This window comes from Mauremys reevesii, linkage group 12 (assembly GCF_016161935.1).
Source record: "Mauremys reevesii isolate NIE-2019 linkage group 12, ASM1616193v1, whole genome shotgun sequence".
NCBI lineage: Eukaryota > Metazoa > Chordata > Testudines > Geoemydidae > Mauremys > Mauremys reevesii.
In genome coordinates this window covers 25,433,959-25,448,066 of record NC_052634.1, presented here as the reverse complement: position 1 = coordinate 25,448,066, position 14,108 = coordinate 25,433,959, and the positions used below count along the sequence as shown (strand labels likewise).

General features: G+C 53.2%; 1 non-coding gene across 1 annotated transcript; it reads right to left on the bottom strand.

The window, feature by feature from the left end:
- Window positions 1–3,849: 3,849 nt before the first annotated feature.
- LOC120376324 lies at window positions 3,850–4,039 on the bottom strand. Its single transcript, XR_005587211.1, has one exon. It is a non-coding gene; the product is annotated as a U2 spliceosomal RNA (small nuclear RNA).
- Between the last annotated feature and the right edge of the window lie 10,069 nt (window positions 4,040–14,108).

The window sequence follows — 14,108 nt, the reverse complement described above, 5'->3', positions numbered from 1 at the left end:
ATTTAGTGGCAGACCTAATTCTATCTCTCTGCCCAAGTAGGGATGTTTGTTTCAAATTGCTTGTAAAAATACAATAAATGCATTTTGTTGGTATCTAAACCTGAGATCAAGATAAAACATTGTGATTGTAAGTCCGTGAGAAAATCTCTGCTGAGTTCTACAGAAGGAAGGTTTTCTTATCAGGCTCTCACACAAGATAAAAGTTCTGAAGGTTCTTAGAGCTTCCAGACACAGAGCCCAGAGTTTTCAGAAGGTCTCACACTCACCCCTAGAGCCAGAATTTCAGACGAACTCAGCTGCCATTTGGGCAACAAAAATGTTGGCCAGGTTTTCAGAAAGGCTGAACACACTGAGGGCTGAGCTATTTTGAAAACAAAAGGTGGTAGCAGTTTTTAACTCAATCATCAGAAATGCTGCAAGATCTCCTCCAATTTGCCCATCTCACAAGGAGACAAAACACAGTCAAATCTCCCAACCAACAAAGCTCACATCTACTCCCCTTTTCCATGGATATTTGCCTGACAGCTCCCAGGGACCCATTCAACAAGACAGGAAATCCAAATTCAGTAAAGTCAAGGGAAAGTTTTTCACTGCAGGTTTCACTGACTGGGAAGGGTCATACAGAAAAGTTTGGTCATTTAATGCAAGACTACTAGGCTCTCCCTTATTCCATTCCTGTCTCTGACATTTCCTTTTTCTCAGGCACAGGGAGTGACTTATGTCTGGATTCTCTCTGTCTCCCATCAGGTGTTGAGATAGTGAGTGAGAAAGAGGAGGAGAATCCCCAGCAGGAAGATGCTGAGCAAGTAGAACCACATGGGACGTTATCAGGAAGACCCAAAGGAAATGTTTCTGGGAGTTGTGCACTGCCAGAAAAAGCAAAAGCCTGTGAGACTCAGCAGAGGCCAGAGGCAAATTTAAGTAGGCTCTCAGACCTTATTACACATGAGAGAATCAACTTGGAAGAGACCCGCTACACATGCCATGAGTGTGGGAAAAGCTTCAATGGGAGTTCAGACCTTTTCACTCATCAGGGAATCCACAGAGGAGAGAGACCCTACATGTGCTCTGAGTGTGGGAAAAGCTTCAGTCGGAGCTCACACCTTACCTCACATCAGATAATCCACACAGGTGAGAAACTTTATGGATGCTCTGAGTGCGGGAAACGCTTCAGTTGGCGCTCACATCTTATCAGACATCAGAGAATCCACACAGGAGAGATGCCCTGCACATGCTCTGAGTGTGGGAAAAGCTTTAATTGGCACTCACAGCTTATCACACATCGTAGAATCCACACAGGAGAGACGCCCTACACATGCTCTGAGTGCGGGAAACACTTCAGTCGGGGCTCAAGCCTTATCACACATTTGAGAATCCACACAGGAGAAATGCCCTACACATGTGCCGAGTGCGGGAAAAGCTTCAGTCAGAGCTCTAGCCTGAGCAGACATCAGAGAATCCACACAGGAGAGAGACCCTACACATGCTCTGAGTGTGGGAAAACCTTCATTGAGCGCTCAGACCTTGTCAGACATCGCAGAATCCACAGTGGAGAGAGACCCTACACGTGCTCTGCATTTGGGAAAAGCTTCAATCAGAGGTCATTCCCTATTAGACATCAGAAAATCCAAATGGGAGAGAACTGTAAGAAATGCCTTGATTAGGGCTGGCCAAAGATTTGTTTTTTAAAAAAATCACATTTGCTAATTCCAGTATAGTGATCTTTGCACCATCTTCACCGTGGTCTCTCAGCTCCCCCAGATGAGTTGCCTCTTTCTGCCTTTTGCAGCTCATGCGTCTTTGGGGTCAGTCCTGTGATCTTTTCTATCAACTCCTTTCCTTTTGACTCATAGGAGCATGCCCCCCTCCAGCCAGGAATGTTCATCAGCTCCAGGTGGGGGAGAGAGGTTTGATTCCCAACAAGCAACACTGAGGCAAAAGCTACCTGTGCCTTCCATCCACTAGGGCTGCACATGGTGTTGGCTGCTCAAGTTAGTGATCTTGGTGTAAAAAGACAGTTATAGTTGTAGAGTGGATGCAGCCCAGGGGCAGTGGTTGGCATTAGCTTTCCCCTGGACCTGACCTAAACTCCATCACTTTTCCTAGTCTAAACAAACCCTGAGCATCACGGTTATACTGTTCCCCCATTTCACAGCAATTGTTAGTCATCGAGTTCCCCCTTTGGAAACAAATTGTTTCATTCCCAGTTGCTCTGATGTTGCTTCAGGTTGTGCTGGGGAGCAGATATTTTTCCTACCATTTTCCTCACTTAAAATATATTGAACTATAACGAAGAGCAGCAACAGGGCAGGGATAGGGGAAAATGTCATTTCACCCTCTGTAACAATAGAAGAAGATAGGGTAAGTCAGAGGGATTCCGTTATTCCCCATCACCATCCCAATCCCTCTGTTGTTCAATTCGTTCAGTAAACTTGTTTGTCTTAGCGATTGGCTGAACAAGAAGTAGGACTGACTGGACTCTAAAATTTTACATTGTTTTCTTTTTGAGTGCACTTCTGCAACAGCAAAAAAAAATCTACATATGCAAGTTGCACTTTAATGATAAAGAGATTGCACTACAGTACTTTATATTTTACAGTGTAAATATTTGTAATAAAACTATATATAGTGAGCACTGTACACTTCGTATTCTGTGTTGTAATTGAAATCAATCTAATTGAAAATGTAGAAAATCAAAAAATATAATAAATTTAAATTGATATTCTATTGTTTAATGGTGTGATTAAAACTGAGATTAATCATGATATTTTAAAGTTAATTGTGTAAGTTAACTGCGATTAATTGACAGCCCTACATTTGAATTTTTCTGTCCCATGCAGGACAAGCTGGAATATCCGTGTGCAGGGAAAGAGCCTGGGGGGAATTGTGCTGGGAAATTATTTCCTGTTCTGACATGTCCCCAGTTGCCCTTTTTGCCTTAACAGGCTGCAGCGCAACATCCATGTTTTGCTCCAGCTCATTCCGTCCTCCCAGGGGCCGGGGAAGGGAAATGGCTGCAGTGGAGCCAGTCGAGGGAGGGATGATCAGGGAGTTGCTGGCGGGTTCCCTTGGCGGGGAGAAAGGGCAGTAAATACAGGGGGGGGGAACTTCCAGGGAGGTTGGTCTGGGTGGGAGAGGGCAGGAAATCCCCAGGGTGGGGGATAGGGTGTGACAAACCTGCTGGGATTTGTTTACTGTGAGGCTCCAGCATTTCTCAAATGTGGCCACCAGGGGCTTTTATTGTGGCCACAGCCTCCCGGGCTGTAATTGAGGGGGAATCGGGGGCAGCAAAGCAGCGGCTCATCCCCCCCGACTGCCTGCAGGGGCTGGTCCCTACCCCCTTCCGGAGTCATAAACACTGCAGGAGCCGGCAACCAGCGGGAGTTCCCCTCCTCCCCACGTGCGGTGGGGCTCAGGCTTCTGCTCTGGGATGGTGGGCGACAGGCTCAGTCAAGATATATGGAACGTAGGCTGGGTGGGGAGATGTCTGTGTAACTCATCCAGTTATTGATATACATGTGACCTCGAATATTACCAATCTGTGTCCCCCCCAACCAACCATCTCCCAAACAGACCCTCAGTCTGGAAAGCATTCATCCCTCATATTGTTGAAAAAACTCACAGCAAACAGAAGAATCTCAGCTTTTAAAACAATTTTCCAGCAAGACAAAGAAACTCACAGCTGTAGACTCAGAAAACACTCCCAAGGAATTTTAACAATACATTGTTATGAAGAACTTAAGTGCTAAAGAAACCTGATTTTCCAACTAATTTCAAAAAAATCTTCTCAAATCACCATCTTTAGAGTGAATCTTATTCTGCTTTTTTAACCACACAATTCTCCCCAGAAAGAGAGGCACTGGTCCTGGAAATAGTGCAATACCAGGTCAATGCATGGGGTGGTCAGAGCAAGCTCCTATTCCATCCCCTTGTTTCAAAAATCAATTTAATATACAGTCCTCAAATAAAGGACCTATCAGATATTAAGCTGATAAGAACAGACACTACACTTATCTTAGCCAAAAGGCCAAGAAGCGATGCTGTTAGTCTCGGATGCTAGGCAGCCACTCTTCCCCCACTTCTTTCTACTTCAGCACGAGGAGCACCCAGACACGCACCAAACACCATTCACGACACTTGATAACTAGGTAACTCAAAGTGATGATCTCTTCCCCGAAATGACTCCACTGGAAGAATTCAAAGCAAGAGCCCTTAACACACAATTCTGTTCAAAGACAGAGAAGTCTTTCACCCTCCTTCCTCTTGCTGGTTTCCCTGTACACGCCTAATTTGCATAAACCCACCCACTGACCTGTGACTAACAATCTCTGACTGTTTTAACTCTTACAGCAAAACAGGCCAGAGAAAGCCTCTGCAAGTGCTATCCCACAGCCCCAATGCTCTTTTCTGCTCCTTCTCAAACGTACAGTTATCAGGCACACATAAGATAGTTTTGCTCCATACCAGTCCAGTTCCTTGTCTAACCACTGCACACACATGGTATAACCCTACCCTGAGCTGATTCCTGACTTTTGCTCTCAATACAGGAAAACGAGTATTGAGAGAGAAGCTGTGCAGGGAAGTCTTCCTCAACTTGCACTCCACTCCCCAAGGGCCTTTCGGGCTCTTCTGTGGACTTCAGGTTCCATTTGATTGCCAAGGTTTATGGTCTTATTAATTAGCCATCTCCTAATGCAAGGATGCTACATGACAGACTAAAGATCGATTTTCCAAAAGAGCTGAGAAACAGAACTAAAGCTGAGCCTGAAGTGTTACATTTACATGAGCATCCAGGTTCTGACTGTGCCCTGGCAAGTTCAATGCTTCCGAAAGAAATCAGAAAATAAGGAGCCCGTCAGGTCCCCCTGCTAGCACCCGGATCTAGTCAATCTGCTGGGAAATAAGGAAAAGGTGATGAATAAAGAAGTCAGGAAATAACAAGGAAATGAAGAGGTTTGTCGAACGGGTTACTGTCCGATATACCATCTTCTCAGCTACCAATCAAAGTTAAAGACCTAAAGTCGACCTATCGCCATAAGTACAGGTGGTTGAATGGAAGTTAAAAGGAGCTGCTGTCACAAGTGTTAGGAGCCTGCAAGCAGCATGCAGACCGTTTAAAAATGCTGCAATTAGAGGCTGCGACAAAGTTCCTCCTCTACCTTGGTGGGTCCTGCACTTATTGGCAGATTTGCTCACCTCAGTGATCTTCCCCTCTGATGGAACCCACAGTCTGGGTCAATTCCTCCTGTGTCTGATCAGGAGTTGGGAGGTTTGGGGGAACCCGGGCCCACCCTCTACTCCGGGTTCCAGCCCAGGGCCCTGTGGATCGCAGCTGTCTATAGTGCCTCCTGGTACAGCTGCATGACAGCTACAACTCCCTGGGCTACTTCCCCATGGCCTCCTCCCAACACCTTCTTTATCCTCATCACAGGACCTTCCTCCTGGTGTCTGATAACGCTTGTACTCCTCAGTCCTCCAGCAGCTACACCCTCTCCCTCTCAGCTCCTTGCACCTCTTGCTCCCAGCTCCTCACATGCACACCACAAACTGAAGTGACTCCTTTTTAAACCCAGGTGCCCTGAGTAGCCTGCCTTGATTGGCTGCAGGTGTCTAATCAGCCTGTCAGGGGTGCAGAAAGCCCCAGGGCAGGTGCAAGGAAGTTTTGGGTCCTAGGTGAAACTTCCACATTGCACCCTCCCACCCAGCTAACCGCGTCTGTCCGTTCCCCCACCCCCCGCAGCTAACTCAGCCCCCCACCCGGGGAGCCCCCCTGCAGCAACTACTCCTCCCATCTCCCCGTGGCAGCTAACCCTGCCTGGGGAGACTTCCTCCCCACCCCACCCCCTGCCATGGCAGCTTACCCTGCCTGGGGAGACCTCCTGCGGACGTGGGTGGCAAGTTTGTAGACATTTTGGTGGTGCCCAGAACCCGCCCCCCAACTCTGCCCCCTCCAACTCTGTTCCCACCTGCCTAATGCTCTGGGAGGGGGCTCGGGAGGGGGAGGTCTGGGGTGCAGATCCTGGGCTGGGGATTGGGGCGCAGGCTTTGGGATGGAGTTTGGGTGCTGGGTACAGGCTCTGGGCTGGGGCAGGGGGTGGGTGTGCAGGAGGGGGTGAAGGGTGCAGGCTTTGGGACAGAGTTTGGGGTTGGGAAGGGGTATGTGGGAAGGGGGAGGGGTGCACCTTGTGGGGAGGGAGTTTGGGGATAGGAGGGAATACAGGGGTGAGGGCTGTGGGGCTGACGATGAGGGATTCATGATGCAGGAGGGGACTCAGAGCTGGGGCAGAGGATTAGGGTGCAGGGGTGAGGGCTCTGGCTGGGGCAGAGGATTAGGGTGCGGGGGGATGAGGGGTTCATGCTGCAGGGGGGCTCAGGGCTGGGGCTGAGGATTAGGGTGGAGGGGTGCGGGCTCAGGGCTGGGGCAGAGGATTAGGGTGCAGGGGGATGAGGGGTTCATGCTGCGGGGGCTCAGGGCTGGGGCTAAGGATGAGGGTGCAGGGGATGAGGGCTCTGTCTGGGGCTGAGGATTAGGGTGCGGGGATGAGGGTTCATGCTGCAGGGGCTCAGGGCTGGGGCTGAGGATTAGGGTGCAGGGGATGAGGGGTTCATGCTGTGGGGGCTCTGGGCTGGGGCAGAGGATTAGGGTGCAGGGGGATGAGGGGTTCATGCTGCAGGGGCTCAGGGCTGGGGCAGAGGATTAGGGTGCAGGGGATGAGGGGTTCATGCTGCGGGGGCTCAGGGCTGGGGCTGAGGATTAGGGTGCAGGGGGATGAGGGGTTTATGCTGCGGGGGGGCTCAGGGCTGGGGCAGAGGATTAGGGTGCAGGGGGATGGGGGGTTCATGCTGCAGGGGGGCTCAGGGGTGGGCCCGAGGATTAGGGTGATGGGGGATGAGGGGTTCATGCTGCAGGGGCTCAGGGCTGAGGATTAGGGTGCAGGGGATGAGGGGTTCATGCTGCAGGGGCTCAGGGCTGGGGCAGAGGATTAGGTGCGGGGATGAGGGGTTCATGCTGCGGGGGCTCAGGGATGGGGCAGAGGATTAGGGTGCGGGGGATGAGGGGTTCATGCTGGGGGCTCAGGGCTGGGGCAGAGGATTAGGGTGCAGGGGTGAGGGCTCTGGCTGGGTCTGAGGATTAGGGTGCAGGGGGATGAGGGGTTCATGCTGCGGGGGGCTCAGGGCTGGGGCAGAGGATTAGGGTGCAGGGGTGAGGGCTCTGGCTGGGTCTGAGGATTAGGGTGCAGGGGGATGAGGGGTTCATGCTGTGCAGGGGGGGCTCAGGGCTGGGGCAGAGGATTAGGGTGCAGGGGGATGAGGGCTCTGGCTGGGGATGAGGGTTTGGGGCATTGGGGAGGCTCAGGGCCGGGGGAGAGACCCAGCTCCAAATATTGCTGGAGCCGGGCCCCCAGCTCTGAATATTCCTGGAGCCCGGGCACCGCACACAGATATAACCTGCCGCCCCTGCCTGCGGAAGCTCAGCCTGCCTGGGGAGCCCGCCCCAGCTCACCTCGGCTCCACCCCCTCCACTGAGCACCCCGGCATCGCTCTAATTCTCCTCCCCGCCCAGGCTTGCGACGCCGATTGGAGGAGAATTAGAGCTGGGCTGTGTGCTCGGCGGAGGAGGCAGAGCGGAGGTGAGCTGGGGTGGGGAGTGGTTCCCCTGTGCTCCCCCAATCCCCCGTTACTGGGGACAGCCCTCCCCGCGCGCCCCCCAGCTCATCTCTGCTCCACCTCCTCGCCTGAGGGGGCTATTAGGCGCCACCAACCACTAGGCGGCCGCCTAGTTTGCCCAAATGGTTGCACGGGCCCTGGTGTTCACAAGCATTGTGAAAACGTGCAATTCCCACTCACACTGCACAGGGGCAGCACAGCTCTGGGGTTCTCTGGAATCGCACAATAATGCTGGCTTTGTTCCCACAGCACCTGGAGCTTTGCACAGTGAGACATGGGGGTGCTGCAGCGCCCGCCGCAGCCCTCGGTCCCGCACCTCTGCTTCTCTGCAGGGAACTTGTTATGCCACGAGGGGTGGGGGGGGGGGGCAGGGAGACTGTGCAGGAGACCCAGGCCTATGCGCTGAGCACTGCAGCTCCAGCGCTGTGTTCAGGATTCATTTCTGCTCTCTGATAAACTGCCCCAGGCTCCTCTGTCCAACTAATATTCATCCAGGCTCCCCGGCGCTGTTAGTATCTGTCCAGAGCTCTCGCCAGCCCTGCCCCAGGAGAGCTGGGCGCTCGCCCTGCTCTAGGAGAGCCAGGCAGGCCCTGAGCACTAGACGGTGACCCTAGGCCAGTGGTGCCAGAACAATCTGTATAGTGGGGGGCGCTGAGCCACTGAACCAACTGTAACCCCTGGGTGTGATGGAAACCACGTCAAGCCAGGGGCTGCTGTAGCCCCCCCAGTTCCAGCCCCTCTACCCAGGCAGCTCCCCCAGCCTGACACACACACCCAGCCCCTGCACCTGCCCACCCCAGGGCTCCTCAGCCCAGAGGGGAGCCCCCCGGCTGAGTGGGGAATCAGAACCCCCCGAAATTACCCTGGGACCAGCATGATCTGCCTCCGCCCTGCCCTGCTCCGCATGTATTCGGAGTGAGTCAGTTTCCCTGTCCCAACATGTGTCCTGTTCTGTGTCTCTTCTCTTCCCCAGTTCCCTCCACACCACCCCATTTCCCCTGTATCCCGGGCTGGGTCTCTGCCAACCCCCCTTCTCCTCTCCTGCCCCCAATATCTCCCTGCCCCTACAGGTCTATAGGGCTGGATCCCTCCCTCCCCCTTTCTCCCCTCATTTCCTGCCTCTGGGGGTCTATGGAGATGGGTGTCTCCTCTGCCATCCCCTCTCCTACCCCCCATATCCCGCTGCCTCTAGGGGTCTATGGGGCTGGGTCTCTCCCCCCTCCATCCCCTCCCCTGCCCCCAATATCCCTCTGGGGCTCTGTGGGGCTGGAGCTGGGGCTCTCTCCCTGCCCCTGTGCTCCCCCCTGCACAGCATGTCCTGGGAGTGACTCAGATTCCCTGGACCAACATTTCACCCCCTCACCCCACATGTCTCTTCTCTCCCCCAGCTCCCTCCACCCCACCCCATTTCCCCTGAACCCCAGGCTGGGTCTCTGCCAACCCCCTCTCCTCTCCTCCTGACCCCAATATCCCCTGCCCCTGCAGGTCTATGGGGCTGGGTCTCTCCCTTCCCCCTTCTCCCCTCATCCCTTCCCCCAATAGCTCCCTGCCCCAGGCTGTCTATGGGGCTGGGTCTCTCCCTGAAGCCCCGCCCCCAGCGCGGGGCTCACAGACAATCCCCGCCCGGCGGCTGTGACGTCTGGTGACGTGTTCACTCCCCGCAGGCGACTCATTCACTGGAGAGCAAAACGACAGAGTGTGTCACGTGTCCATGGGCGGGGTTATGCAGATGAGCAGTGTCTGGCGGCAGGACGGGGAGCAGCGAGAGGAACCGAAGGAGCCCGGCGGAGAGAATTCTCTGTGTGTGGACAGAATCCGGTGTGGGGAGTTTGTGCTGTGGGTGCCTGCGCCGGAGTCACTTCGGGGCAGTGATTGCCACTGAGCTACACAGTGACCAAAGGCGTGTGAATGGGGTGTGGTGCCTGGCGGGGAGCAGCTCATGGTGATAAGGTGCCCCTCACTCCCGACCCGCAGCCCCCTGGTTTCCCCCCAGCTCTACCATTGCTCCTCACTCCCGACCCGCAGCCTCTGCTATCCCAGTCCTGACCTGCTGTGATGGAGTAGGGGCTGTCTGTGTGAGGGTTGGGAGAGCCAGGGAGGATTTTAGGTGAGGGACAGGTATTCAGCCTGTACCATGAGCTAAGCAGGGGGGAGGGGAGGTCCACACCTTTGCCCGGGGAGCTAGACAAAGCCAGGGAGCCGGCTGGAGGGGGTTGGGTCAGTTTCGGTTTGGGGGGGAGAGTTCAGGGAATCCTATGCTGGGATCCCTGCACCCTGAACCCCAGAAGGACTCGATTGAGGGGTCCTGGTTGTGCTGTAGCCTGTGCTCCTGTCTCCAATAAACCTTCTGTTTTACTGGCTGGCTGAGAGTCACTGTGAGTCCCAGGAAGAGGGGTGCAGGGCCGGACTCCCCCACACTCCGTGACAACTGGTGGCAGCGGTGGGACCTACTGCGCCCCGTGGACGGCGCTTCCTGCAGTAAGTGACTGGGGAGCAGCAAAACAAAGGGGGACTGACGGGGACCAGGTGGGTTGAAGAGACAGAAAGAGACAGTTTCAGGAGGCGATTAACCCCTGGGAGTGTGTGACCAGAGAGAAGGACTCTCCGTGCTCACTTTTGCAGTGGGGCAGGAGATTTTACCCCAAGAGCCTTTTCCCCAGCTGATAAGAAGCAGAGAAACATCCAGGCTCCAAAGGTGCTAAGTAGCAACCCCCCTCCAGCACAGGGACAGAGGGAAACTGCTCCACACGCTAGCCCGGGCAGCCGCCCATTTTCTTTGGCAAGTCAGGAAGGGCAAAGGCGAGACTGGAAGCACCTGGGGCTCATGCCCCAGCCTTTGTGACACCCAACTCCTTCCCGGGGCTCTAGCTGAAGCCAGAGCATTGGCCTGAGCAGCCAAGAAGAGGTTCCAGCCCTGAAGGGAGCAGGACGTTCAGCCCAAAGGTAAAACTGCACAAGCACAACCCCAAAGGGACTCGACCCCTCGATCGCCTGATCCGAAGTCAGACGCCTTATCCATTAGGCCACGTGGTCACAGGAGAAAAGGCCCTCCAGGCACTTCTTTGGGAAAGGCCGACACTGACGCATCCGACGAAGGGGGGATTCACCCACGAAAGCTCACGCTCCAATACGTCTGTTAGTCTATAAGGTGCCACACGACTCTTTGCTGCTTTTGCAGACACTGTGTTTCTCAGGTCAGCTACTGAGGGGGGCTGAGACTCTCTGGGCACAAGAAGTCGAGTTCCCAGTGAGATGTGAGACTTAATTCTCTGGAGCCAGGTGCAGGGCTTTGGCAGGGAGGCTCAGGCATGGGGGATTGGGGTGCAGCGGATGGACTGGCTGTCTAGGTGGGGAGATTTAGTCTCACTGAGGAGGAGGAGGAGGAGGAATCCTGCTGACAGGCAGTGGCCAGGGCCGGTGCAACCACTAGGCGAACTAGTCGGCTGCCCAGCGTGCCAAGTGGTTGGCGGCACCAAAAATCGCACTCAGGGTGGGCAGTGGAGTGGAGGTGAGCTGGGGCAGGGGGCTGCAGGGGGAGGGCTGCCCGCAGCAAGTAACGGGGGGGAGGGGGCGTGCAGGTGAACCGCTCCCTGTCCCAGCTCACCTCTGCTCCGTCTTCTCCCCTGAGCACGCTGCCCCCTGTCTAATTCTCCTCCCCTCCCAGGCTTGCCGCACTAAACAGCTGATTGGCACCGCAAGCCTGGGCGGCAGGAGAAGTGGAGCCGTGCTGGCGAGCTCAGGGGAGAAGGCAGAGCCGAGGTGAGCTGGGGTGGGGAGCTCCTGCAGTGGGGGCTTCCCAGTTCCACCCCCCCACCCCTGCATGGTAAGTGGAGTGACCCAGCCCCAGCCTGCTCTGCTCCCCTGGCTCATGTTGGTGTTGGCTGGATTTGTGCAGGTGTTCATGTATGTTTGCAATTGTGTGTGTGTGCATGCTCTGCTGCCCTCTGCCAGTGCAACAACCATTTTTCCGTATGTCACAGCCCCCATACCGTCAACCCTGGTGGTGATTTCCCCATCTTACAAGGGCTGGCTGGCCTGACCCTTCTCCCCTCTGCAGAGTGTGGCGGGGGCTGCAGCTCACCCCCTGTGGGGCAGAAGTGCCAAGGTGCAGGGCTCTAATGCACCTGGAGAGCAGCTCAGGTGAGGCTGGGTAAGGTAATAATAATTGGAGACATACCAATCTCCTAGAGCTGGAAAGGACCTCAAATGGTCATCAAGTCCAGCCCCCTACCTTCACTAGCAGGACCAATTTTTGCCCCAGATCTCTAAGTGGCCTCCTCAAGGATTGAACTCACAACCCTGGGTTTAGCAGGCCAATGTGCAAACCACTGAGCTATTCCTCCCCCCTATAAGTCCATGGTCCAGAGGGTTGAGCAGGAAAGAGGCACAGTGGAGATGTTTCCAGGGCCTCGCATAACTTCTGCCATGTGGAGGGAAAGCCATTGTTTCAAAGTCCTCAGCACAGCTAGTGGAAAATCACAGGTGAAAGATGGGAGCTTGGAGTCACATGGGCAAGTCCACATCCATGCCTGATTTTGCTCAGTTATTGCAGGATGGATACTTTGCAGGATACATCAGATGGAACGTTCACAGAAAAGTCTGTTCAGTGTAGATGGGTGTCTCCCATGGTCCACTGTGAGTTGTGTCCTTTTGATGGGCCACTCACTGGCTAACTACCTTGTGGGCGTTACCCCAGGAGCAAACGTATTTGAAATACAAGTATGGAGCCAGTGCTCACAACTTCAAGTACAAAAATTATACATGCATACAAATAGCATCATCATATTCAGCAAATCATAATCTTTTCATACACATCTTACATGCCACATTTTGTACCAGATTTGTAGCAAATATATAACAGTGGTTGCAATAATGATCTATATGCTCATATTTTAATCAGATAATGTCACCTGATTTTTGCATCTCCCTGTCAAAATACAACTGACACGTGTGGCTTTCTACAGAGTGTCATGATGTTAAAGTTGGGTAATTCAGTCTCTGTACTTGTGTGTAGGGGGTATTGCTTTGTGCCAGGAACACCGGGCTGTTAGCTGCACCCACTGTCCTTGCCAGGGGCCCCTGCTGAACCCTGGGGGGCTGCACTGCAGTGCTGGGGTGACTCTGCAGGTGGAGAAGCTGCTGTGGAGCAATGTAGAGCAGGTGCAGGAAGGAGCCGGGGTCACTGTTCACATTCTGAACTGCACAATTTTCCAAATTTGGGAATGTCCGAGAACAATTCTAGGGGGAAAGTGAACGCAGAGCAGTGACACTGGAGGTGCCCAGACCTCCAATGGGGGCGGCGTGGAAATTAATAATGGGAAGATCATTTGTGAAATTAGTCGTCACTGACAAGATTTGTCTCTGTTCCTATTTCACGCTGTGGTGTTAGTTAGAAGAATCAGAACATATTTTTACTATATTAATTAAACACTTAATTTTATTTACCCAAGCCAAAAACTTAGTGTCACTTATTTTTCCTCTGTCCTAGCAAGAATGAATTTGAATTTTGTGACTTTCTGGAAAGTGCAGCGAGATTAAATGTGGGGAATTCAGTCTCTGTGTTTGTGAGCTGATGTTTTCCTCTCACAGGTCAGTGCCTGCATTGAAATACCAAGAGGGATCTAAGGGCTGGTGTACGCTGGGCACTTCACTGGCAGAGCGATGTCTCTCACGGTGTGAAAAATCCCCACCCCAAACCCATAGAGTTAAGGTGACCAAGCCCTGGTTAGAATTGTTCTGTCAATGCAGCTATTACAGGGGTGGGAAAACCCCTCCAGTCACTGTCTACTCAAAAGTGCTATAGCAGCGCCACAGCAGCGTTTTAAGTGTAGATAGAGTGAAACTAGATCTGGCTCCAGTTTGCACTGTGGATGCTCAGGCACTAAGACTACAGTAATAATAATAACAACAACAACAATAATTCAGTGTTTCTGTAGTTGGCAGGATTAGAACCCACACAGGGCAACCCCAATGGATTTCTAGTCCATTGCTTTAAACGTTCAGCTACAACTACTTCATATACAGGTGTTTGAATGTGGGTGAAGGACTCAGGCTGAGAAATGATTTAACAGGGGTTTGTTTCAATTTATTGGCCTGATTAAAAACTATGGCTAAAAGGCAGCCATCTTGTTAGTACTTGTACCTGTGTAGGGACACCCCAGTGGGTGTCAAGTCCATTGCGTTAACCAGGAGTAGTAGATTATTTTATCTAGGTACAAATTTCTTGGTCAAGTTCTAAACTCCAGGGAAAACAATACACTGCTGATAAGAAGAAGTATATAAAAAGATTTTGCAGCCACCATGGGCATAACTATGATGTGAGCAGCCCAAGGTTTTCCTCCCCCCAACCACACATCCTCACCCCCTCATGCTGGATCGTCTGCTTGGCCCCCTGCCCCATCTCGGGGTGCACTGTGCGGTGTGGCTGGGGATTGTGCAGT